Genomic DNA, 24,194 nt, shown 5'->3' with positions numbered 1-24,194 from the left:
TTCCTTGGATCATGTGAGATTAAACTATAAATGTTATTTGGAATATTCCTTTCATCGAGTTAGGTTCTTTAATGTATATGATCCGCGACATTCCTATTCAAGTTCCCCTAGTCCAGCTTTTTGATTTGTAAAATAATTCAGTGTTGGATTATGTTATATTCGATTAACGAGATTTTTCTCGTCTTACATCCTTCTGTTTTCATTTTTATTTATCACTGTTTTTTTGTTAATGTATAGTTGTGGGATTTTCTCTCTCTCTCTTTGTGTGTGTGTGTATATATATATATATAAGATTTGGTTCATTTCAGAGTTGTTTCTTATTGCGAGAAGTGCGAGAAGAGATGATAACCAATCATGTTATTTCTTTTTATTTTATGATTATTTAAATAAAAGGGTATGTTAGTAAAAAATAAAATGTTTGTTTTGTAACTAATACTCATTAATGGTTTAATTAATGGTAAGTTACTAACAAATGATAAGTTACACACTATTATTATTATTATTATTATTATTATTATTTATTTCATTTAAAAATTAAACTTTTAAAATCCACTTTATTTTAAAATATGGTTAACTATTACTTTTCTATTTGATCTCCGATGGAGCCTTCGACGACGTCGTTTGCTAATAGTAATAATATTGATAATAGTAATAATAGAAGATCAAGCGGTGGTGGTGGTAATAAAATAAGTACATTGGCAATTATTGCGATTATAATTGGAGACGTTATTGCTTTAGCGTTAGTGTCGTTAATTCTTTACTGTTACTTTTGGCGGAGTTTTGAGAAATTCGGTAAACGAAAGTTAACGTCGTCGCAGATTTTAGAAGGTGAAAAGATTGTCTACTCATCGAGCCCTTACCCGAACCCGATTGTGCAGACTGGGTTTGAGAGGGGTAAAATGGTCTTTTTCGAAGGGGTAAGGCGGTTTGAGTTGGAGGATTTGTTAAGGGCTTCGGCGGAGATGTTGGGAAAAGGTGGGTTTGGGACGGCGTACAAGGCGGTGTTGGATGACGGCAATGTGGTGGCGGTGAAGCGGCTGAAGGAGGCGGCGATTGGTGGGCGAAGGGAGTTTAAGCATCATATGGAGATTTTGGGAATGTTACGGCATCCTAACATCGTTAGCCTTAAGGCTTATTATTTTGCAAGGGATGAGAAATTGCTTGTGTATGAATACATGAGTAATGGTAACTTGTTCTGGCTTCTTCACGGTATGTTAATTCTTTACTGTTATCCATTTTTGTTTATATTGGGGAAATAATGTTTGCTAAATTCATTATCTGTTTGTGCCAATATATGAAGTTTATAGCTGATAAATGATCTTTTTAGGTCTTACCATGTGATGTTTTATAAGTAATAAATTATCGGCCAAAATATAGCTCCATTTGACAGACACGACGCAGTATATTAACACACAATGCGTCATCATACGACTGACCCATATAGAGCTATATGAGTCGTATAGGTTTAAATTTTTGTCGGACATCATTGACTAATGGTATACGAGTCGTTTAGGCCCACACGAGTTAGTGTCCGGTTATGATATCCTTGAAATATTAAACAGATCGTAATAAGATATACTTAAATTTATAAAACATATAATATAATGTGTTAACATTTATAAATCCAATAAGAGTATCCCGTAAATAAGAAAACGAATAAAAAATTATATTTTAAATAATATTAAATATGACACATGAAAGTAGGAGCAAGCTGCCCCGGCTATCTTTTGATCTGGGAAACTGCATAATCCTTTGTATTTTTCTCTTTTTTACCTGCTTCGCCCCACCAACTTTCTGTCATTTTCCTTTCATACCCCTTTACTTTTTCTTGCCTTTTGTTTATATGCTTCAATCAAATCACTAGTTTGGATTCTTATGTTTCCCATAAAAAAGAATGCAATTTTCTTAATTTTAAAATAATATATTTATGGTTTTGTGAATGAAAAAAATAAAAAAGAAAATATATATTAAAAAACCTTCTTTAAAAAAAAATAGATATTCACATATAGGCCCTATTTGTTAAATCTGAATGGAACCATTAAAAGGGGACAAATGATTTGGTCAGAGCTCGGACCGTTTGGTTGGAAAAAAAACATCTTAACGGGGCAAAATTGAGTCTGAATCAGTCAGCTCCTAATTGATGCTGAATGGGAAAGAGGATGGATCAAATCTGAATCGGTCAAATCTAATGAAACAAACAATCCCTTAGTCCACTAAAAATTAAAAGTATTCAAAACCAATCAGTCAAAAATTCAGATAAGCTCCGCCGGCTTAAGAGAGTAAAATTTAGCTGGCACAAAACCTTGAAAAACAGCTCCTCGAAAACAACTAATCATATCAATACACGTGTAAAAGCTGGCTAAAATGTATCCCTTGCTGTCAGACTTGTGTTAAAATTTAGCTAGTGTTTATAAATGTCAACTAAATTTAGTCGGATTTTACACATGTATTGACTAGATTGGTTGGTTTCCTTGATCCGGTAATACTTTTCAAGGCTTTTGTGTCGAAAGCTAGTTTTTTTAGCTGGTTGTGCTTATTTGGTGTTGCCTAGCAGGTTGGTTTTGAATATGTTCAATTTTTAAACGATAAACTGAAATTGACAAAGAGGTGGGTCAAAATGCCTATTTTGATTATTATTTTAACTTTGTTAAATTTACCTTTTGTTGGGGAGGGTGGACATTTATGGTTTTAAGTTTTTAATCATTTGGTGATAATTGTACTAGTTTTGGCAACATCTTGTGAGTAAACTGCTTTGAAAAAGACACAATACAACTAAGATTCTATTGTCATGAATCAGGTAACAGAGGACCAGGTAGAACACCATTGGACTGGACCACAAGGCTTAAGATTGCAGCAGGTGCAGCCAGAGGGCTAGCCTTCATCCACCACTCATACAAGTCCCCTAAACTCACCCATGGCAACATCAAGTCCACAAACATCCTCCTTGACAAAACTGGGACCGCCTGCATATCCGACTTTGGCCTATCCGCCTTCACCCTACCAACCACCACCCCCAAATCTAATGGCTACCGTGCACCCGAACTACTAACAACCGACCCTCGGAAATCCACTCAGAAATCAGATGTCTATTCCTTTGGTGTCTTATTATTGGAGCTACTTACGGGTAAATGCCCATCAGTAGTACTGGATAATGGTGGGCCCGGGCATGGTGGGGCTCTGGATTTGCCTAGGTGGGTCCAGTCAGTGGTGCGGGAAGAATGGACCGCTGAGGTTTTGATTTGGAGTTGATGAGGTACAAAGATATCGAAGAGGAAATGGTGGGGGTGCTGCAGATCGCACTATCGTGTACTGCACCTGCACCGAGTCAACGCCCTACTATGGGGTATGTTTTGAAAATGATTGAGGAGTTGCGGGGAGTGGAGGTGTCACCGAGTCATGAAACGCTTGTGTCGGTCTCGGATTCGCCTTCGGTGTCTGATGACACATACCGAGTTAGTGACTCATGAGTCCTTTGGATGTTGTAAAATTTTGTTTTTATTATATCCTTTTATATATAACACAAACCGAACTACATCTGAATAATGGGTAAGCGAGCAACAAGCTGCGCCGCTATCCCCTTTTGAATCGCAAATTTTAAAATGGTTTGTGATCTTTATTTTTTGTTGACAAAATTCTTTAAAAACTGTGTTGTCATTTAGTTGGGGTTTTTGTATTCATGTGGTTTATTTTTGTTGTTGACATTTATTGTTTATGTTTTTTTGGTTCGTCGTCATTAGCCATTCGCTGCTTCGATACTGACAAGGCCGTAATTTGATTTGGGCTCCGGGCCCATCAAAATCACAAATACGGACATGTTTTTCATTTTTATATATAAAATCACCTAGGTGATGTGGATTCAACAAAAGGTTATTTTATATGATTTGACAGATCAAGGTAGTAATAAAGACTCATTGTTAGTTAATTCCCATTTTGAAAATGTTTGAACCTCTGAGTTAACGATTAACAATTAACAGATCTCGGATCTGATCTATACTATTAACTCTAAACTCGGATTTAGCTTATTATCACGATTGATTATATGTTATATACACATATATGATCAGTATTGTATATATTGTTAATAAGATTAATATGAAGATTGAGAGAGAAATCGGACAGGGATTCGTTAATTAAAATATCAAAACTTAAATAAACTGTGAACAGTGTTCACATATAAATAGAAGATGGACCTAGTTCGTTAACATCCCCTAACGAACTAGAGTCCACTTCGTTACATACATTAAACGAAATAACTCTTAACGAATCACCCCCTGATTCGTTAAACATCCTTAACGAATCAGGAGGGATAATATCTTAAGTCTTAGTTCGCTAAACATCCTTAGCGAACTAGACAGTACATTAACGAACTACAATATAACTTAATTGTTTATTACATTAAACAAAACGACAAATACGTTAACGATAAATACAAAGACTCGAGACGCAAAACCGTGCACTAACAGACACCCCCCTCGTCTTGAGCTCTTTGTCTTTGATCTTTACTTGAAACGCTTGGACTGCCACTCTCGGCAGCTTATGAATTCCGTTCTCATGACAGACACGCACACCGCATTGAAATTGCATTGCCAGATCATAGTCTTCATTGCGCTCAATCAGGATCTTGTTCTTGTGCAGCACGTCATTATCGGTCTTAGTTAAATTAACCAACCACATCGGGTCGATAACCTTAATCAGTTCAGTCTTCAGACCTTTACCCAACACAATGACGGCCTCGCCAGTACGATTGTCATAGTACCATCGGTCAAATGATAGATACATATGTTGGTGCATCGTCTTCACCATCACTCGTTTCATCGTCTTCGCGCGGCTTTACTTTAAGAACAAGCTTCCTCCAGCCCGTCCTTGGATCAATTTCATCAATACGTTTACGTGTAGGAACCTAGGGCTTGAAGAACTTGAAACCATGATTAACCTCGAACAACAAGTGTTGATGAAACCACTCAGCTGTCCGGTCGCCACCACGATTGATAAATGGACGATACGCGAGGGTACGAACATCCCAACGCGGTAGGGTAAGAACGTCCATTATCTTTTCGTAATACTGGATTCCCTTCTCCCATTTCACAATACATACCTTAAGATCAGAATCATATAGCCAGGAGACAATATCACCATGAACCTTTGATACAGTCTTGAAAGAAGTTACTTGATTAGCTATGGCTCTGGCGGCAGCTTCTTCCTTCCGTTCTTGATCTACATACTGATACACCTTGATAATCTTACTCACCTTCTTATAACTGAACGACTTAGCAATATCAACATCGGTTATGATTTCAAGTGAATTAAATACTGCATCAGCTGCCTGTTTACCCTTAGATGTCTTGACCAAATCATCCTCAGCAGCTTTAAACGTTTGGTCATCGAATACTGGAGCACCTTGATCAACATTTATGTGTTGAAACAAGTCAGGATACTCCTCAGCAGTGACGTCTTCTATCTCAACTTCCTCGTCTTCATAAATAAAATCCGTATTCATTTGAATAGACGGATCATTTAGTATACCTTCCTCATTCACCACCTCAACATCAGGCTCTGTCTCTAACACGGTTAATTGTTCATCATTCAACCCTAGCAGTATGGAAATCTGCTCTCGTGTTAGAGACCTTTCAACAAACTCACCAACTACAATCTCATCCCTGTTCACCACACTCCTAACCGTCCCCGATCCATCCACAAATATAACAGTATTAGCTTCAATCATTTCGATCGGTTTAACAGCAGTTGAGTAATGATAAACAACAACCTGCTTACCGGAGTCATCACCACCACTCATACCTGCACCTGCACCTGTAGATGATTCGTGAGCTTGTTTTGTCTCACCACCAGCACCAGACTCATTAGAATCTTCATCGTCATTCTTGAGTCTTTTCAGTGCATCATCCTTACACGTCAGTTGTAGAATAAGTTCTTCCTGCTCCTTTAATTTCACCCCTGAGACGTAACAATCTCACGTAGAGCTTTCGTTTCTTTTTGGCAGAAAGAGACATATCACATTAGTCCCTTTTGATTCTCCATAAGACGTTCCTGATTCAGGCGGTCAGCAGACATCTGATTCTCATACAAGTGTAGCAAGTTCAATAGCATGTCTGTCTGACGATTCTGTGGCATGTTGTACAAAGATGGATGGACAGGTTGGATTGGACCCTGAGGCCTTGTAATTCTCATGAATGAGACATCACTAGGTGGAGGAGGCCTCATTGACGGTGTTGGAGGAACTGTAGAAGGTGTAGCAGAGGGCATTGGTATTTCAGCTAATGCCATCTGTGGAATCATACCTAGCCTCTCATGAGGAACCATCGTTGTTGTCAAGGTAAGCGCCAGAGTGCTAGTAGTAAGCGGCACTGCCAGGCGTTGAGCCATAGTTGTCCGTGGTGGTGGAACACCAATAATTACACCAGCTCCAGCAGATACACGTCTTTTGGCTGGAACTTCAGAAGCTGGTGCTTTCCCTTTTCTTTTTCTTTCACGTTGAGCTGCAATTGTAGCAGCTAACGCGGCATCAACTGCAGCTTGTTACTCTTGAAGAGCTGCATCACCAGCACCACCACTACCACCATCTCTACCATCATCACCATCATGACCATCATCATCATCTTCATCGTTCCCACCTTCTCTTCCCTCACGCTCGGAATCTGAATCATCATGGATCCAGTGTTCATTGGGAGGACATTCATAATTAAAACTAATGATATGACTAATCATCCGTTTGTCTCGTGGCCTCTCCTTACGATAAACTTTCATTCTGCGTACAGTTTCGGCCTTCATGTGTTCCAAAGGAAGAACATCGTCCACCAATGTTTGATCAATAACCAAGTTTGGTATCAAATCTTGAATTATCAATTGCAGAAATCGGGGATACATTAAGAACTTCTTCGTCTGAGTCAGTTGTTGAACTTGCTCTTTCAAATGATCAAAAATCATTTATGAAAAGTTGAATGGTTTGTTGAGAATGAGGGCCACAAATGCTGATTGTAGACTAATGCGGCATTCATCAAATCCGCCTTTACGACCACCCATGCAATGAATCAGTACGTGTAGAAGATACTTGTAAGGAGGGCATAAACCATTCTTGTTAAACATAGACGCCTCAATATTACCACCATAATGTACACGTCTAAACAAACCCTTGATTAACTCCTTATCAAACTCACTAGGGCTATCGTCATTGTCTCCAAACTGAAGCACCCTTCTAATCACTTCAACATCCCACAGTTATAGGAGTTTGGTTGATAGTGGCTTGAACGTGATTCTCGACTTCAACAAACCTAGAAGTATTCCAGAACTGCCTAATAATACTCAGATAAACTTTAGGTCGAGCAGTTATTGCATAATGTATCGCCGAACGTCGTAAAAATGCCAATACATCTCCAAATAGATCTAAGTCAGCCACATCTGAAGCAACATACACACATATGTTGTGTTTCTTATCGTATGATAGCAACTGTACATTTCTCTGTTCTTGAGATTGTTCCTGATCTTGGGGTTGTTCTTGTTCTTGAGGATCAACGGGTGGGTCTTGAACCAATTGATCGGCCATTATACTGAAATATAAACAAGTATAAGTAATGTGAAGATGTAATATACATTTAGCATTTATATATTTATTTATCAATAGATGGTGTATTTAATTTTATATGTCATGTGTAATCGATGTATCAACGCGTTTAGACTTTTGAAATAATTTATTAATTACAAGATTTAATGAAATTAATTAATAATTAATTGTAAAATGTCATTCGATAGAAAAACAAGCTGATTCGTTACAGTAACGAATTGACTTAAGTCGCTATCAAGTAAATAAGTTAACGAAGGAGGCTTAGCGAACGACTATTAAAAAGGAACGAACTAACTTCTAGTTCGTTATAAATTGACGAATTCATATTTGATTCGTTAACTAAATTATTCGCTAAGCTAGTTCGTGTGATTCCTTAATGAATTGGACACGAAGCAGTTCTAATTCGCTAAGGTTAAAGAATGGTCAAAATTTGACTTAATCTTTGACTCATCTAGTCAAAGTCAAAATTGAATATGAACACTGAAAGTCAATAAGCTGAATCCAGGTTCAATTATCCCATAATTATCGTTGAATAACCGAATCGACAATCGTAACAATCTCGGAAACACAATACGAATCAAACGATGTTGATTTGGAGTTCAATCAACATGAAATAAGTTAGGTTAATAGGGGTTTTAACAAATTATAAACACCCGAAACCATAAACAATCAATTGACCAGGCAAACAATAATCAAACATTGATTAGAGTCCACCAAGGGTCTCGGAATCACATTCCGATCATAATGAGACCAAAACAAACTATATTAACACAGTGTTACATCGATTAAGCAGTGGTTTTAAACACGTAAAACCCTTATAACATAATTGTATAATTAGACTATCAACACAGTAGCATTTTTGACGAAAATCACAAAGAAGTGATAATCTATACCTTAGCAACACACTGATATACTCAAAAATTCGAATTTTGAAGGTCGAGAAAATCAGACAAAATTTGAATAGGGTGTCTTTGGGTATAAGGAAGATGAATGAATAGTAAAGGACGGTTCGTGTCACATCTGTCCCTTATACCCCGTCCTTACATGCTTTCCAATGTACGAATTCGCCTAATTCATATAAGTTTTGAAATAACAAATCGTCTGATTCGTTATCTAAACTGAGCGCATGGGGTAAAGAATTAGCCATGATTCGTGGCTTAATTCGTTAAATATGTATAACGAACAAGAATTGTTTCGTTACAGAATGCGGAAGCGAATTAGATGAGCGAACTAGACTGTAGTTTGTTAGAGAACAATCTAATTCGTTATCCATAATTAACGAATCACAATTTATTTAATTTTAACTTAAATAATTAATTAAATGAATGAATTAATGAATTAAATAGAAATAAATAATTTTCTCCAATTAACTTACACGAGTTACCGAGGTCGTTTATCTCGATAATCAAATAACTTAAAAACGTTTTACGTTCAATTAAAAACATAATTTAAACCAACCTTAAATAATATGTAAAAGAAATATAAAATATTTTTGGTATTTTTGTAAAGACTAAAGAATGTATTTTACAGAAATATCCGAACTAGAAAATAAACAATCTTTTTGTGTTTTTCTATGATATTTTAAAATCAGTACATATTTTTGTATTTTTGTCGAGTTTGAGCAGAGAATCGTATTGACCAAAATGTCCTTCCATCACAGTTTTATATTTCAACGATATTGTGACTGGTGATAAGTCGGTCATTGATATTGTTGTCCACTTAAATCTTCTAACAAGCCTTCGAGCATTTTTGTGATATGATTTAAGGTTCAATTAGCGCACAGAATATCAAAAACCATCAGCCCCTAATATCGGTTCAAGCGTAATTTGATTTTTGCCAAATCACCACAACTTGACTTAAACCATTATAGTGTTGATCAAAATTTTGAATACCAATTGAGAATTTTATAAATTTTGAGCAATGCATCAAGTTTCCTTTACTGTGAGTGAGTATGCACGAGTCCATCTGACGGCTTACATACATTGTATCCCCTGGGGTCCGTTTCTTATTGGTATTGAGACGCGCACAAGGGAAGAACAATTGTATGACTAACAGCGGATTTTGATTAAGTCAGTAATTTGGATTGTACGGAGTACAGCAGTGATCAAGTTTAATGACTTTGGGTTTGCTCTAAATGCGAATGAAATATTCATGTTTATGAATACCCAGATGATTAAGCCGCATAAAGACTCACAGTGTCCAGAATCCTAATGCTTGTTATTTGCTTTATTATATTTTTGGGAGATCAACAACTATAAGGCTTGAGTATGACCGGTTATTACATTTCTGCCATCCTCACCGAGACTTTTGCTAGAGACTAACACCTCTTTCAATTTGGCTTTTCTTTAGGTTTATATCACTTACTTTACCCTAACAGCTTGTTTAAGACCTATCAAAGCTCAATGATTAAGCACACAGTCCTTTAAGCTTATTTCTTTCTGGATTTGGGGTCAAACAATCAATGTAGTACATTTTCTCTTTTTGCTTCAAAAACTCAAAATTTTGAGGAGCATAAACAAATTTAAAATTTAATCGCCCCCGTTGCTTTAAGTTTATAAATTAATGGCTATCCTGTCCATCTACAAGTAGATAACCGGACCAATACATGCAAGCATGCTTCATAAACTTAAATCACTGACATAATTTTCAGCTAAAACTAAAGTAGAAAGCTTACCGAACACCCCAAATACTTTCCATTATCCGGTGAATGGCTATCCCAAAGATTTACAAGAAATTATCAGGAGCAAACATACACAAGTATATGTCTTTCCAATAGAAGTAAATGACATGATTTTCAGCGAACGTAAGCACAAATCTTTTTGGTTTTTCTCTTTACAAACTAAAAAACACAATCTTTTTGTCTTTTCGGATTTTTCTTTATAAACATGAAATTCACAATCTTTTTGATATTTTCAAAATTTTTTTGTACAAACTGAAAACACAATCTTTTTGATTTTTTAAAGTTTAAGATGTTTTTGGTTTTTCAAAATTAAATTCAAGAAAATAAGAAATCACAGTATTTTTGATTTTTTTCAAAATTGTCTAATGTTTTTGGGTTTTATCTATACAAACGAAACGCACAATATTTTTGAATTTTCTAAGTTTCACCCCCTAAAACCTAAAAACAAAGTATGTGATTAGAACTTGGAATATTCTTGTTTTTGTGTATGGTTTCAGGTTCGAACACATCTTCAATGATAACTTTGTCCACATTTTCAACAAAGACTTTTTTGCTTTGAACATGAGGTTTCTGAATCAAAGGTTGGGCTTTAACACTTTCAGGTTTAACTGATTTTGTCTTTTCAGGAATTACAGACTCTTTTACAATCACATCCTCTTCTTTTCTAGCAAAAGGATTTGGTTTATAATCATTATGAAAAGGTGGTGGAATTTCAACAAAACCTATCCCTTTCTTTGAATCTTTTTGCTTACCAGATACTTCAATTATTTCATTTAGCAAAAAGGAAGAGTTTCTGAATTTACCCAATTTGTTCTTTAATTCAAGAACCTCATTTTCAAGCTCGGTTATTTTTGACCTATGTATCAAGATTTCTTGAAATTTTTGATCGTTGATGGTCATTTTCACCGACAACTCAACCTTAAGATCATGATTACTTATAGTTAAAGCCTCAATTTTCTCTCTCGAATTCATTTGAGAGGTCAAGGATTGCCTATAAGTATATTTTATAGAAACAATCTCTTTTAGCAAATTGTCAATTTGAAGTTTTAATGAGTCTATCTTGGACTTATTATACTCACAATCAACACATGATAACTTAGAATTAGAATTACTAACCTCATTTTGCTTGGCCATGCAAGCAGATGTGGTTGAATCACTGATCTTAGCCATACAAGCAAAATTAGTTGGAAGCTTGTCACTTGAATCATTAGACTCAGACTAAGTATCAGCATCAGAAGAAATTTCACTTCCACTTACATCTTGAAAGTACTCAGGAAACCCAAACATTGCAAGATTAGCTTGATTGTTACCACATAATAACCGTTGTGACCGGTCATCTCCATCTACGTTAGATAACATTTCCTGAGATCCAGCAGACGAAGGTTTACTTCCAGAAGTCTTTCCAGCATCATTATTTCATGGTGTTGAAGAAGTTTGATTTTGACCACGAGGACCAGTATACTCCTTTTTCGGTTTGTCACATTCTTTTGCAAAATGTCCGAATTCTTGACAATTGTAACATTTCACCTTTAGCTTGTCAAATCCCAACTTCTTGTTCAAGGCAGGAAGATCTTTTACGGTCCTTTGCATAAATCTTTGCACCTTACGAACAATCATTGCCATGTTCCACTTTAGATCCATGATTTCTAAGTCATCTGGATCAATCTGATCATAATCTTCATCAGTCAGATCACTAGTGGCAATCTTGCTACTCACCAAATTTTCGTAAGAAGTCATGAAAGCTGATAAAAAGGCAAAGTTTTGTTCAGCTTCTTTCATGTTGACATTCGGAGGTGATGAGTATTGATTTGTAGTAGATGAATATCCCGAACCAGCAGAAACATTTTGTGATCCGGAGGTACCAGTAGTATAAAAACATGCTCTATGATCACTATAGATGGTTGTTTCATTTTCTTTTGCATTCTGTGTAAGAAATGCAGTAATCGATTAAATGGTTAAGCTAAGAGGCATGCTACCACCATAGAAAGCAGGATCTTGACTATCTTTGGATGATTTTTGACACTTGAGGTCATATTCACGAGCCTCAATCTTTTGTAAAAACTCACTCGCAGTCAAGTCTTCATTGAAATAACTGTTTTCTTTTAATACCATTAGGAAAGTAGAATACGAACTTGGTAGTGCACTCTTAATAGTATCAATCTTATCAATCTCAGAAATTTCCAATTTCATTTTATCCATCTCAGTAATCAAGTGATTAAACCTGGTGGTCATCTCTTCAACAGTCTCACCTTTCAGTAAATTAAAGTTTCTAAATTGAAACTTGAGCATTACTTTCTTGCTTTCTGCAATATTCCCCATACTTCTCATACGAATATGTTGGAATAATGAAGCACATATTTTTATACTACCCACTTGGTGAAAAATGTTCTCAGGTAAAGTCATAGTAAGAGTAGAATAAGCTTTTGTCTCAATCTCTAATGCTTTCTTTTCTTCAACCGAGTATTGAGAGATAGCTTAAGGTGTAAAACCAATAGTCTCATCCCCAATCATTAAAACGGTAAACTTCATCTAAGAAGTATGAACAATTAGGGTAAACCGATTCTAGATGAGCACGAAAACGGGGTTCCCATTTAGCAAAATCGCTGAATTTCATCAACCTTGGACATTTCGAATGAGAACCTATCTCGGTATCAAGATGCAGCATTTGTTGCATCAACATGTTTTGAGAAGCCAATGCATACATTCCAGTCATATTGGCTAAATAATCAATTTTCAAAACAACAAGGGTTAATCTTGAAAAATTAAGTAACAATCTATGAACTATAAGGAACTACAAACAGTGTAACGAACTGCAAACAATTTAACGAACTGTAAACAGTTCAGGTAGCGAATCAGAATTGAAATTAACGAATTGATCAACTAGTCAATGAATCAGATGGTCAACGAACGAGTCCAACTAACGAATTAACTAAAACGAATCACTAAGTACTAGCTTAGCGAATTAGAAGATTTTCCGTAACGAATCACCAAGATAAACTTAGCGAATAAGATGACGAACCAGCTACAGCTAATAGCGAATCAACCTATAGCGAATCAGGCTGTTACAACCATTTGTAACGAACTCTGACACCTAATGCCACATGGCAAAGGTTGTTATAACACAATTTCCAAGGTAAACACATGTCACACGAATCAGTTAACACGAATCACGAATCAAGTGATACGAATCAACTAATAAGGCAAACTGTTTAACGAATTAACCAAATCTTATAAAGAATTGGCTAAATTGGTTAACGAATAAAACATGAATATGTTAACGAACTAAGGAAAATACTTAGAGAATCATAACCATATTCAAATCTTCAAATCTTCAAAGAAGATTTCCAGAAATTTGGAAATGAAGAACACGAACCAAGAAGCATAAATTTGTAATACACACTTAATCCTTAACCAAATCGCACAAATCGATTACCACAATACTCGCAAACCAATCGCAAATCCAAATCAACAATTCTCGTAACTTAATTCATAAACAACCATAACCAATTGACCAAAAACATCCTCTGTTTTTCGTCCAACTCAGATTCAAACCAAAACAATCCAAAACCAAACCAATAACCAATTCCAACTCACACTAACCTTTCAATACCTTAACAATCACAAATCTAATCCAAACACTCCATAATTCAACCAATTAACCTCAATTTAATCCAATTTTTATCAAACAGAACTTTAACAATACATAATACCAATTAACGGTCCAATAACCCAAATTTACAATCAAATCAAGCGTAATTGAGCACTGAAAGCTCTGATACCACTTGTTTGAACCTCCGAGTTAACGATTAACAATTAACAGATCTCGGATCTGATCTATACTATTAACTCTAAACTCGGATCTAGCTCATAATCATGATTGATTATATGTTATATATGTGTATATATTATCAGTATTGTATATATTGTTAATAAGATTAATATAAAGATTGAGAGAGAAACCGGACAGGGATTCGTTAATTAAAATATCAAAACTTAAATAAACTGTGAACAGTGTTCACATATAAATAGAAGATGGACCTAGTTCGTTAACATCCCCTAACGAACTAGAGTCCACTTCGTTACATACATTAAACGAAATAACTCTTAACGAATCACCCCTTTCTTCATTAAACATCCTTAACGAATCAGGAGGGATAATATCTTAAGTCTTAGTTCGCTAAACATCCTTAGCGAACTAGACAGTACATTAACGAACTACAATATAACTTAATTGTTTATTACATTAAACAAAACGACAAATACGTTAATGATAAATACAAAGACTCGAGACGCAAAACCGTGCACTAACACAAAAGGAACGTGTACACGGGCAGTATTGTAGCTTCACTTTGTCTAAACCTCGGTGAAACCGTGAATCATTTGTTGCTTGAAAACGGATCTAGCATGGCAACATATAGCGTGTTGGTGTAAGCTCCCGTATTTTTCGACTTCTCCATTAATGACATGGTGGAATATCAAACTAGTTTGACATGGGATATCAAACTACGATCAGACTTATATTCTAGAGAATATAAAAATACAAGTTTCTTATGATTGGTGACTACTAGTTGGTAGTTCGCCTTGTTAATATAAAGCCTTCATTCAAGAAGAAGAAAAAAACTAAGTCACATTTTCATGTTAGATGCATTAGGAAGGCCATAAACATTAACATCAACGAATAACCATTTTGTAACATCCTACTTTTGAGTTTAACAAATAAAAGGGTTTGTCTAATTATTGTGTGTTAATATTTAATTATAACAAATTATAATAATAGAGTGTGAGCTTTGGAAATGAAAGATGATTAAGGAATGGATTATGGGCCTTAAGGTCCATGGGCTTGTCCTATATAAACATCCCAAACCCTACCTAAAACCCCGAACACCCTCATTTTTCACCCAATTCCTTCTCACTCAAGAACACACACATATTCCCACTATTTCAAGAACTTCGGATTCAAAGATAAGATTTGAAGATCGTTCATGTTTTTTTATCATCTAGCAACAAGGATCATCAAGTCTCAAATATTGGTTCAAGAACAAGCAAACATAAACTAATTTAAGGTACGTTCGAAGCTATAAAGGTTGTTCATTGATGTTGGTTAGTTACAAAAAGATTAGTATAGAGCTTGTTCTAGTAGAATGAGTAAATAAAGTCCCAAAATTCAAGATAAATAAACTTTAAGGATATAGATCTAATGTCAGAAATGGTTCGGACACGAGTAAAAGATTATTAATAAAATCGGTAAGCTTATTAATTAAATCTAGCTAAATGAAGTTGTGGATCTAGATTTAACAACCTAGACACTTAGAATGCACGTTTGAGTTATCAAATATAGAAACATGTAATCATGATTAGTAACAATGATTGGAGGTTAATATAATATCTTGGATCACATAAATCAAGATAAGAGGTGGGGGACGATGGTCAAGATCTGAAAAGTAGGTCGCAACTTGTATTCGAAAAAGACAAGAATTGTGGGTTTGTCGTATTTGATGTTTACAAATGGCCAACCACCCTCACTGGATCCCAGACAAGGCTCACAACTACACGGTTATTAATGCCGAGCAGCGATCCATCTGAGCCCAACGTATATGCAAGCCTAGACCAAGAGTGATTGTTGTTGGGTCTGCTTGATCAAAAATTAGAAATTCACTACCTAGCCCAATTGATGTTGCTAGATGGGCCTTAATTAAGATATTTAAGTAGCAATTGGGCTTTAGTGGTATGTTTGAGTACGGGTGGGCCGTGCACATCCCAGTTGCAAGACATACGTTGATCGGGACAACTCAGATGATTCAGTTAACTTAGTTAGTCCCGTTAAGTTAGGTGAATTAGATTTTTTAGTTGAAAAATATGTGTTAAACAGTTACCAAGGCCAAGTTGGAGTAAAGAGATCAACACTTGGTAAAGTTTGAGCTCAAACAGCGCCTAGGTGAATTTCTAGCCCCTTTCTCTATTTATGTTTTCGGGGCTGTGTGCGTGGTGTTTAGTTAATGCACTTGCATTAAGTGGTAAGTGTATGCTATATGAATGTTTATAAATGATATTTGAATGCCATAGAAAGGGTTGAGAGTATGTACATAGATATATATATAAATATATAACTAAAAGTGTGTATGGATGTATGTTTACGAAGGGTGGCAGGCCCTTATAATATCTGTGAAAAGTAGGGTGGTAGACCCTAATAATATATGTGAAATGAGGGTAGCATACCCTAATAATATCTGTGAAAAGTAGGGTGACAAACCCTAATAATATATGTGAAAGGAGGGTAGCAGACCCTAATAATATCTATGAAAAGTATGGTGACAGACCCTAATAATATCTGTGAAAGATAGGGTGGCAGACCCTAATAATATCTATGAGGTTATAGGGCGAAAGACTCTTTAAATTTTAGAGATAATTATGTATGCATAAGTAAGTATTAAAACAAGAAAGTATGAAAGAATGTAAGTATGAAAGTATGAAAGAATGCAAGTATGAAAGTATAGACGTATGAATGTGTGTATGTATGTATTAATGAAAGAAGCATGTTATGTATATTGTTTGATTAATAAGAACTCACTCAGCGTAGCTGACTAGTATGCACACAGGCAAATAGGATGAAAGAGTTGGCTTCAGGTAGGCACATAGCATGGACTGAGCTGACTGGCATCTAGTGAAGAAACGTTATGATATTTTATGTTAAGATAATTTGAAAGTTTAAAGATAAGATTTAAATTTTTTGTAATAAATATTTGATGTTTTATATTTCGCGAAAAAGCTTTAATTCACTATGATATTTAGAATTGTGTTTATGAGTAAATTTAACGCTAAAGTAGGATACCGCGATCGGGGCCTTACTAGTTGGTATAAGAGCATAAGTTCGAAAGAAATAAGCATCCTATATGCTTAGACTCGAACCACGAATGTGACTTACAGAAGAAAAGAACGAAGATGCCAGTTCAAGAAAACCATGTGTCACTCAAGCAAACTCTGTAATAGTAAGGTAGGTGATTAAGTTCATGTAAATATTTAGAAATATATGTATATGCATGATAAATGAAAGTGAAAGAATGTATGAATGTTAGCATATTTGCGAAAGAAAGAATGTGTGTATGCTAACTTAATTGCTAGGGATAAGAATGTAGGTTATATGTATGTTTACATGATTGTGTGAGTAGTAGAAACTAGCACAAGTGATATCATAAAGGGAAGTGTGTAGAACCTGATAAGAAATGTAAAGACTTAATTACACTTGGCCACTTTCATTAACTACTTAACTTACGAATCATGTGCTAAATAATCATAGAGCGATAACATTCGTTTTTCCTTAGAGATAAGATAAATGAGTGCTACAAAGGAGCGAGCACGAAGAGGTCGTACTGGACGCTGTGGGAAGACACGTATCAACCAGACACCTTTTGAAGAAATGTGTGATAGAACGATATACGAAAGTAGTAGAACTTCGACTGTAGAAAGTAATGGAGAAGGATCACACTTGGAGCTTGTAGTCAAATACACTAGGGGATTTGCTCCATAGTCACTGAAGCATCAAGGGCAACCCAAACTAGGGAATCCAAGAAGAAGCAACATGCGATAAGTCAGTTGGAATGAGTCAAAGCATCTAAGTATGCGTGCAGTAGTTAACTCCATAAGTGAACTTGTTGGGATTGTGAGCGACGAAGCGAATGTTGAGAAAGTAGAGTTGATCAAGAAGCATGGGTTATTGTCAAGGTATTCTAATTGAATATATATATATATACACACACACACATGAAAGGATGAGGTTACATGGGATAACAAATGTGAAAGAAGAACATTAGAAAGAATGTAGTTGTGTATCTAAGACTTTTATGATTGAGACCACTAGCGATAATTTAGTTAAAAATCATGAGAATGGTTAAGAACTGCAAGATAAAACTAGAGGGATGTGAGTTCCCTACTACTCTTTATATCATGACCTTAGGAGGGTTCTATGTGTTTTTAAGAATGGATTGGCTGTCTGAGTTCGAGGCTCGAATAGTATGTAAGAGAAAGTTGATAAGGTTGAATTCCTTGGATGGCGATACAATGAAGGTATGTGGTGTTAAGGAAAGTTCAAGGTTTAACATCATTTCGATGTTAAAAGCCAAAGGTTTGTTAAGGCGAGGGTGCAAGTCCTACCTGGTGTATGTTGTCAAAGCTACAGCCGAGACAAAAGAAGTGAAAGACATCCCTGTAGGGTGTGACTATCCAGAAGTGTTCCTTAAGGACCTTCCGGGGTTACTACCGGAGTGAGAGGTAGAATTTCAGATAGATGTAATACCAGGAGCATAGCCCGTCTTGAAAGAACTTTACCCCCTGGCGCCGTTCGAGATGAAAGAACTAATGTCCAACTGCAAGAACCCCTCGACGAAGGTGTTGTAATGCCAAGTGTTTTCCTAAGTGGTTTATCGTTGTTGTTTGTTAAGAAGAAGAATGGATGTATGAGAATGTGTATAGACTATCGTGAGTTGAAAAATCTTACGGTGAAGAACAGATATCCCTAAGATAGCGTTTCGGACGCGATATGTACATTACGAGTTCCTTGTGATGTCGTTCGGTCTAACGAATGCTCCCACAAAATTTATGGATATGATGAATAGGGTGTGTCAGCCGATGTTATACAAGTCAGTTATCTTTTTCATTGACGATATATTGATTTATTCAAAGAGCAAGTCTGACTATGCTGAAGTATTGGAGTTGAAGGAAGAGAATTTGTATGCTAAGTTTTCGAAATGTGCATTTTGGTTGCGTGAGATACAGTTTCTAGGTCACGTAATCAATCCTGAGGGGATTACTGTGGACCCAGCTAAGATTGAGACGATAATGAATTGGAAGACTCCGCAAAGCCTGACTGAGATACGCAACTTCTTAGGGTTGGCGGGCTATTATAGGAGATTCATTCAAGGCTTCTCAAAGATAGCCGCACCGTTGACCGGTATGACCCGAAAGACTGCAGTATTCAATTGGGGGTAAGTATCAGCAAGAAGCTTTTGAAAAGTTGAAGAAAAGACTCACACAAGCTCCAATCCTTGTCATACCAAGTGGTGACGAGGACTTGGTGGTTTGTACCGAAGCTTTGCGTCATGGGTTAGGTTGCGTGTTAATTCAACGAGGAAATGTGATAGCTTATGCATCCAGATAGTTGAAAGTCCATGAAAGTACCTACCTGACGCATGATTTAGAGCTAGCAGCAGTAGTGCATGCTCTTCAGATATGGAGACACTATCTATATGGTACTAAGTGTACTATCTACACTGATCATAAGAGTTTGAAGTACTTCTTCGAGTAGAAATAGTTGAGCATGAGACAAAGGATATGGTTAGAGTTGATAAAGGACTATGATTGTGATATCTTATAGGGCCCAAATTTTATAGTCGGATCTGTGGTCAGCTCCGGATCCTAAATATGCTCGGGATCCCGAATATGTTCAGGATTCTCAGATAAGTTTAGTATCCTGAGTATTAATGCTAATAAATAGATATTCTCTCTCTTGGTGTTGATTTATAATTGCAGATATTAATTGTTGATTTACTCCATGCGAAATACACGGTTGGTGGTTACATAAAACGTGTGGAATGAGTTATAACCGCTAGGATTAAGGGCCAAGTAATGGTTAATGGTTAAATATTGACTATTATGCTGAAATCTCGCACTTATAGTTAATATTAGCACGTGTGGGACCACGTTTGGTGAGTAACTCCCAAAAGAATCAGTCAAAGACGTGTGATGAACATTGATGAATGAGGATAGACTCAAAAGAAGAATGCCCCAATGGCTATATTGGAAGACTCTTTCAGTTCCGGGATACTCGGAGAATTAGTCTAGGGTTTCCGGATTATTCGGGATTTCAGTTGTAACTTTTTTTTATATAAACGAGCTGATAGATACGATTAGAACACACACATTCACTTACTTAACTACTAGCATACTCTGTAACACTTAGCATTCGATCACTTATCAGTTCCACCACTTCTAATCACCTATTTTCGTTATTAATAAAGTCGACGGTGATAGTTGTCACCGTCCGGGGGTTTTTTGTGCCTGATATTACCATAATCGTATACGAATCCAACCAAAAATTACGTTCTTAATCTTTGACCGAAGAAATTCGACCAAAGATTACGTTGTTAATTCTTGACCGACGTAAGATTATTGTGATCAAGGGTTTTTTCCCTCGTAATCATATCATTGTGTTCGATCTCATTATCAACAAGAACTTCACCTCATGCACGAATTGGATAAAAAGTTGCTTTGCCAATTTTTTACCGAAATAATTTGGCGCCCACCGTGGGGTAAACGGTGCTTTGATCATTATTCACTCTGAAACTAAACCCTACTCTCAGTATCCACAAAATGTCTTCCCAACCCAAGATTTTTTCCTCTTATGCCGCAGCCTCAGAATCCTCAGCGAGGCCGCCTATGCCTCTCCCTCATGCTGGTGGTATTCCGAAGAAGCCTGACAATGCTTAGAAGAAACCTGCTACTCCTGTGTTCTCAGGTTCAAGGCCATCTCCTAAGGATCCCGTCATGGTGTCCAACAACGACCTTCTGTCTCTGTACAGAGGGCTACAAGAACATATGGATCACCAGAACAAGACCAACCAGATGCTCGTGAGGGAATTGAAAGATTTCAAGAAAGCCAAGAAGCCGGCGGAAGAATTCACACCACTAATCCCGAGATCTATGGATTTCACTCCTCCAGGATCATCAGGATTGGTTCGTCCAGAGCTGACCATGGCTCACAACTCTGGATCCTCGTCTTTCCAGCATTCAGGATCTGCGGGATTGCACTTATCTGGATCCCATGGATACCCGTATGCATCCTCTGCTTGGCCTCTTCAATATGCAGGATCCTCATGATTGTTACAGCTGGGAGGACCCTCCAGATTGTTTCAGCAGTCCGGATCCTCAGGATTGTTCCATCAGACGGGGTCTTCAGATCCTTATCAGCAAGCGGTATCCTCAGGATTATCGCAAGGGTCTGGATACTCAGGATTGTTCCATCAGACAGGGTCTTCAGATCCTTATCAGCAAGCGGTATCCTCAGGATTATCGCAAGGGTTTGGATACTCAGGATTGTTCCATCAGACGGGGTCTTCAGATCCTTATCAGCAAGCGGTATCCTCAAGATTATCGCAAGGGTCTGGATACTCAGGATTGTTCCATCAGGCGGGATCCACAAGTCCTTATCAACAGGCGACATCCTCGGGATTCGCTCAAGCTCAGCAGCTCGCAGGATCCTCTAATGCGCACCAGGGAGACTTTATCCCGATGCAGGCTAATGTTTCGACCGCACTATGTTTGGGAATGCGAGCTACAACACCCAGACTGTTCCTCAGAATATCAATCAGGGTAACTCTTTCAATACAATTCCATTTAATTATAATTAAGGATTTTTGCAGGATGCAGGCATAAGTTCAAGTTTAGCCCGAGAATTACAGAAGCTAAAGGACATGATATCAAATGTTCCCGGTGTAATCCGTCCCATAACTGAAGTTCCCACTGATAGTCACAGAATATCCCGATTTGTGCCATCAATTGGTGACGTACAGATCCCGAAACGGTTTCAAACCACAAATATAAAACTGTATGATGGTTCAACGGATCTTGAGGAACACGTCGCATAGTATAGAGAGCGTATGGAGATCAATCCAATCCCTATGGAAATCAAGGAAGCATGTCTTTGCAAGGGGTTTGGGTCTACCTTGACCGGAGCAACCATGAAATGGCTACTGAGTATCCCTCCTAACATTATCACTTCTTTTTCTCATTTAGTTAACATGTTTAATAACCAGTTTTCTTGCAGTAGAACTTTTGAGAAAATGACAGTTGATCTTTATAGGGTTACTCAGAATCCTGGGGAATCCTTGAGAGATTTTATTACCAGGTTTAGTAAGGAGTCGCTGGAGATTCCAAATCTAAACCCAGCTTCAGCAGTGGAAGCTCTCAAGGTGGGGTTAGAAAAGGGCTCCTCTTTCTATGATGATCTTGTTATGACCCCATGCAGGTCATTAGATGAACCAAGAAGCAGAGCTCTGAGGTTTATCAGGCTAGAAGACGACAAGAAAAACTTTAAAAAGGTCGACATCCCAAAGTATGATCAGACGAACAGGAAAGTCGAATCCCTGGGAAAATCATATCGATCAAAGCCTTACTATAAGCCTGATAACCCCAGGATTAATGCAGTAGATGATGAAGATGATGAAGATTATCCTAAGGTCTCTGAATATTGTTTTTCTGTTGATATTGGTGGATTAATGTGTGCCATGCAGGATTTAGGTGAGAAATCCAGGTGGCCAAGGAAAATGGAAAAACAAGGAGTCTGGAAAGACAAATCAAAATGGTGTGCCTTCCACGAAGACTTTGGGCAATTAATTGATGATTGCATCGCACTCAGAATAGAGATCAGCTATCTTCTCGGCAAGGGGCACTTGAAAGAGCTGCTTGGCAAAAAGAAGGGAAGAGAGCAGGATCCCGAGAAAGTTCCTGAAAAGCCAACTCCTCCACCAACGGATGCAAAAACCATCATGTTCATATCCGGAGGATCTGACATATGCGGAACCTCTTATTCTGCTGCAAAGAGAAATGCTGACCAAAGAAAGTTAGAGGTGGCTGACAGACCAACAAAGACATCCGTTCTCACTCAAGAGAGGATTAAATCACCTCCCGGTCTCTCTAATCACAAAACACCCTAAGGCGTAAAGGGGTATTTTTATTGAATTCGGTAATAACTCGGATCTATAAGAATCTAAAGAAGTGTAGGGTAACTCACTCCCGTGCAATCACTACCCAAACCTGCAAAAGACCAAAACAGACAACACTTAATTACCTCCCGGTCTCTCAAGTGGCAGAATATAAGGTATCTCTAAACTCTCAATTACCGTTCCTTTGGAATATGTTAACTATAAACCAGAAACTAGTTACAAACACACAGTAAGTAACCTAATATGCATCTATACATGAAAGACATTCACAAAGACGCATATGGAACAAAAACTGATAATAAATTAATACCAAATACGTATATGCATCACAACCAAATAAAATAAAAACTTTACCAAAGCATGAACCAATTAATAATAATCCAAGACTGAAAATAAAAGTTTAAAAGTATTTAGCCAATCATAATTACAAATGAAACAAAGATAAAATATAATTTATTATTTTAGTTCATCGTAAAAAAAATAAATATGATTGAGCTACTAGCCTGTGAGCTTAAATTAATTGTGCAGCCTACCTGCTAGTTTATTAATTACCTTTTGAAAATATGTCGGGAGCTTGTTTGACCTGCTTATGCTTGGTTGTTTTTAGTTTCTTTGGTCGCACAGTAACACAGCCGTCCAAAGGGGGGTGACCCATGCCTTGACTTACTTCACCTCCTTTTGCGTTTTACCCTCCGGTCCACACCTTGCGTAGCGTTTTTTTATCCTTTTTATATTATCACCATTAATTCGATAATACTCCATCATGGGCCTGAGTTCAAAATTTAATTAAATAACAAAACTTCAATGCTTTCATTTGACTTACTTTAAACGTGAATTCTGTAAATGAGTAAAGCCGTCTCAAGCCCATTTAATATTTTCTTTTAATATTGTAAAATTACTCATTTTCTTTTTATTAAAAAAAACAACTCGTATAATGCAATAACCTTTGTGGAGATAGCTTTAAATATTAGTATCAATAAAATATATAGAGAATATTTAGTATAAGTACTTAAATTTGGCTCATTAATTTTAAAATCTTAAAACCTTACATATGAACCAACTAACAACAATATTCAATAAAAACATGGCTCAAAATTAACTAAAAGTGTGAGAAAATATTATATAATAATATGTATATTTTAAACCATATCATATATCCCCACACTTAAACATTTTTTGTCCCTGAAAAATATATTTTGCAATGGAATCAGAATTCAATATCGAT

At 36.6% G+C, this 24,194-nt stretch overlaps 1 pseudogene across 1 annotated transcript; it reads left to right on the top strand.

Annotated features, from left to right (window-relative positions):
• The first annotated feature begins 599 nt into the window (after nt 1–599).
• On the top strand, nt 600–3,476 carry LOC143613445 (putative leucine-rich repeat receptor-like protein kinase At1g68400; annotated as a pseudogene). The gene is made up of 2 exons (XR_013150119.1): nt 600–1,209; nt 2,798–3,476. The product of XR_013150119.1 is annotated as a putative leucine-rich repeat receptor-like protein kinase At1g68400 (transcript).
• The last annotated feature ends 20,718 nt before the right edge of the window (nt 3,477–24,194 follow it).

This window comes from Bidens hawaiensis, unplaced genomic scaffold (assembly GCF_021521415.1).
Source record: "Bidens hawaiensis isolate Kalapana, Puna unplaced genomic scaffold, B.hawaiensis_p1.1 tig00037492_1, whole genome shotgun sequence".
NCBI classification, from domain to species: domain Eukaryota; kingdom Viridiplantae; phylum Streptophyta; class Magnoliopsida; order Asterales; family Asteraceae; genus Bidens; species Bidens hawaiensis.
Note: the sequence above shows the minus strand (reverse complement) of the source record. Positions and strands in the feature narration are given on the sequence as shown.